The following is a 4829-nucleotide window of genomic DNA, read 5'->3' on the forward strand; positions in this document are numbered from 1 at the left end:
TTTCGTCAAGAAACAAAAGATCTCACTTGCAAAATTGTATTAAATGATCCACAGACTTCGATTCCGAAACTCTCGAAACACTCCGTCGAAAAATAAACCCGCTGCTGGCAATCGTTGACCGTAAAATTAGCGTCGTTCTATAAAATGTGGATCACGAGTCTCGCAGTACGTTGCGAAGCTTGGCTTTAATTAAGATACCTCCGTCGAGATCGCGAAATTCATTCCATCGACCGTTGCCCCGTGCAATCACACGACGAGCATGCACCGCTGATTAACTGTGTCGCCGGTATTTCTCGCGATTAATCATCGTATCGCGTGTTGCGCGCGGGGAGATTATCGCCGGTAGACGGAGCGGCAATGTTTTTTGTTTTCAACAGGCTAATTCTCTGACCGACCGACCGACGACCACGTGTGATTTTTTTTTCTCGCCAGTGCATTGGCTTCCCCGATTTGTTCGCGGTATTTACGTTACGTAACTTTACTCGACGTGCATTTGCGGTCCACGCACGAGCGCCTCGCGCGTGGAAAAGACCGAGAGAGCCGGTTATTATCCGCGGCGAAAGTATACTAATTCGATCGTGAAGTAACCGCGAGCCACCACCTCTCCGTGTGACCCACTGTTAAAGATCGACGTTGTCTGTAAAGGCCCGTGTCCACAATGCTAAAACTTGATCCAAGCTCTAGTTTCAAGGAATGCGTTGCCAATCAACTTGCAGTTATTCCATAAATGCCGCAAGTTGATTGGCTAGACATTTCTCGGAGCTAGAACTTGGACCAAGTTCCTCAACAAGCGTCGCGTTAGAGTAGATTTTCGCCATACGACAAAATTGTAGAATAATAGAATAGTAAAATTTTCAAGTATCTAGAAATTTTTCATTTCTATTTTGTTGCACAGTAAATTTTTTTAAGCGCGTTGATTGACCACGAAATGGAAAATTTCTAGATACTCGACAACTTTTCTATCCTGCAGCCAATCAATACGACCGAAAAATTTGTCGCACGACACAAATGTGATGTACCAGCCTAAGAACGACGATTAAATTGTCCCCGCGAAAATCCTGAAAATGATAACAAGTCGCGCGCGAACGAGCGCGCGAAACTGACATCCATTTGTCTCCGCGAAATCACAGCAGTAGCACAGCTTTCTAACGTTAACGTTGCGAAAATCTAGTTGATGCTAATCACCGTCTTAATGCTCGGTAATTAAATGTAATTACCGAGTGTGCAGCTGCTTGCTTCATCTCTTGAGAAAATTGAAGGTGGCAGAAGCCTCTCCTTCTCCCTTCCTCATAATTCTCGCGCCTCATTTTAATAACATGACCTCAAACTCACGCGAAGAAGCATTTATATTCCGAGCTCTTTGCTGGCACATCATTCCTCGTCTCCGAGCATATAAGATTATTCGGTTCCACGTTGATTTCGGTGTGTATCCAATTCTTCCTCCAGTTTACCCCACCTTTACACGCTCTCCGCAACTATTTCTCGCTAATAGTCAATATCTCGTGTTGTTGATGCTCGCGGAAGCGAGAGAAAACAGCGAGTCGCGTGACCTGGTGTTTAGAGATCGAAATGGATTCGCGTGACCGACATCGCCGACCTACGTTTTCAAAAGTAGAATATCCGGCGAGGCGGGGACCGTGGCGACTGGCCCTCGTCCAGGTGAATTTCTTTGACCATGGACCTGGCACTGAATGCACAATTGGCATTTATTTTCGTACGTCTTCACTGTGAGGATACTTGGATTGTCACTTTCGAGGACAAAATTTTCATTCTTGAAACCAAAGGTAAAACAAAGAATTGAATTTAAATAAAGAAACCATCTGCCAGCCTAAAGTCGTCGAACAATTCTTTTTATCGTTAATCAACTACTGGCGATTCACATTCCTTCGTTGTAAAACAAAGAAAGACCAGAGACGATAAAACGAACGCAAATATTCGATAATACTAAAGTCTTCGGGTTCATTCTCAGCTATTGGGCTGATCGCTCCGAAACTCGCTATTCCAACACCGAAAGAAATTTTTCTCGCTACCGTAGCTAATCACGGTTTGCTACGAATATTTTGCTGACGTAACTATAAATTTCTAAACCACAGCAAACGGTTTGCTGTCGCACCTAAATGCATAGGCACAGTAGCAACATATTTAGCTATTACTGCTAAATATTACCTGTCCATATTTTACATCTGAAATTTAGTTGCCACATGCACTTTTTAGCTACATTTTCTTTCCGTGAAACATTTAGAACAATTTTCTTCGACGACAAAAGTATACGTTTTGTTTAACGACAGTTAATCAAAGTACGTCAATTGTCCTATCCGCGAAAGTAATATCGATTTATTCTAAATCTGTCTCTGTACTCTGGGAAAAAAAAACAGTTAGCAACCCATTTTGGGGCCCACGATTAGTAATCGAATTATTTGAATTGTTCGTAACACACACTCTACTCTGGGAAAAATTTTGACCGTTTTTTTCGTAGTTAAGCAACTTAACATTTCGGTTAGCGCCTCTTAAGTGAAAATTGTCTTTGCGTTACTGAATATCGACAGAACTAATTGAGAGAATTGATTAGTATTACTTAAACATCTTGGATAAAGGTAGAATAGCTAATTGCGATTTTTAGTTAACGCGGGATCAAATTCGTAAAAGATTAAGAGTTACGAACAATTGAAATAATTCGATTACTAATTGTGGGCCTCAAAATGGACTGCTGTCTTTTTTTAGAGTACTATTCTGTACGAAGAAAGATTTGTACTTCGAATACCGCTCTCTTACTTGCCCTTTGTGTAAAATAGGTCTTTTCGTGACACAGCCTTCTGAGAATATAAAGTCTGGCGTGTCAGTCGCGGCAGCCTTGAGCTTCGCTGATTCAGCGCTTCTTACCGAAATAAGATCAAAGCGCAGGAAACGAAGCCTAGGCTCCCCGAAGCCACTGCACGCGCAGCCAATAAAGACATTATGCAACGAGTGCACGCAAGAACATTTTCTTAGACTGCTTTTGAAATCATTTTTCCGGACATGCTACGAACGCCATTATTATCTTACATCACCTTAATTGCGTTAATGTCATTAAAAAATAACATCCAAGGAACACGCGATTTATTTATCGGCCACTAAATATAATTCAATAAAATGCGCAACGATATAATAAAGATTATTTTCTGAGAGACACTTTAATAAATTTTTGCGCGCGCTTTAACGAGTCAAAGGCAACGAATAAATTTTCTGCTGGAGAATCTAGCACACAAGGGAGGTTAAAATTCCCAAGTGTTCGATAACTCAATTCTGAGGCATTGAAATGTTAGAAAACATTTTGTCAGCGTTTCTTACCGCGTCGTCGCCCGCGAGTTGTATGTCGCAAAATTATCGCGACACCTTGACACAGATACAAAGTGCTCGCAAACACATTTCTATTGCGTACAACTCGCCGCGCTCTTGCGCCGTAATCTATTATACCGGCAAAATGATCAACACGATGGTCAACATCGACGGTTACGCAGCAAAGTGTAAACATGTTTTCCCTCATAATGACTCATGTGCTTTCCATTGGCGTCATCGAATCGACGAGTTTCGAGCGCGCGCGCGCGCTTTGAGTGCATCGAAATGAGAACGACGAGCTTCCGCGGGCTCGAAGCTCGTAGATTGACGCGATGAATTGCGTACAGCAGCCACGGGTACAGAAGCTGTAGGTACTCGTCGCGAATATTTGCATAGCTTCTTCCGACGTAACTTCCCTCGCGCAACTTCAGAGATTTTTAACAGTTGAAACAAAGCTTCTTGTTGATCCGACCGGCAATATAATTAATTAGATGTTACATTGGTGCGACCTTTCGACCCAAGTATCAGGTTCCCAGATAACATGCATGTCTAAAAGACATCTTTAAGGTGTCTTTAACACGTCTTTTAGACATCTTTTAGGCATACACGTCTAAAAGATATCTTAAAGGCGTTTTAAAGAAGTCTTGAAGATGTCTTTTAGACAAGCATGCTATCTGGGTTCTTATCACCATAACTCGCGCATAAATGCTCGCGGAGCATAAATTATAGCAGACATTGTCATTGTCAACGCAGGAAATCGTCGAAACGTCGTACCAATGTAACATTTAATAAATTATATTGCCAGTTGGATCAACAAGAAGCTTCGTTTCAATTCTTATTCATTACTGCTGACTTGAAGTATACTCCTCTATTGTTAATCGTGTTTAAATTCAGGGTTGGGAAGTAACTCGTTACTTGTAACGAAGTTACAGTTACAGTTACTTCTTTTTGGTAACTCTAACTTAACTTCGTTACTTTTTCTACATCTGTAACTGTAACTTAACTCAGTTACATTTTTTCGATAACTAGTAACTAATTTAACAGTTACATTAATAGTTACTTTATGTATATATTTTCAACCTCCACAAATCGCATTAGGCCTTGCATTTGCGCATAAACGCCTTTATCCCCTGCCGGAAATAATTCTACAAAATTCTACAAAAAAATTAAATATAACTGCCAGAATCTAAGAAATTCTACGTAAATTTAAAAAGTGTTTATAAAAATAAAAATCAACATAAAAATGTTGGAACACTTTTGTTAATTTTTGTAATATTCTACAAGTAAGCAGATGTTTTAATTCTTTAAGATTTCGTTGTTTCTCAAATTTTTAAAACTAGTAAAGTTTTGTATTAATTTTTACAAAATTGTACATTTTCATGAAACACTACTTGCAATAATTTCTTGATTTGAGAACATTGTAATTTGTGATACTATTTTATAGATATTTTTACAAAGAAATAAATGTTTCAACGAAGATATAAAAATTTCTACAAATTTCTATTTCAAGTCAA

This window comes from Vollenhovia emeryi, unplaced genomic scaffold (genome assembly GCF_000949405.1).
Source record: "Vollenhovia emeryi isolate VEMERY1.0 unplaced genomic scaffold, V.emery_V1.0 DF939182.1, whole genome shotgun sequence".
Lineage (NCBI taxonomy): Eukaryota > Metazoa > Arthropoda > Insecta > Hymenoptera > Formicidae > Vollenhovia > Vollenhovia emeryi.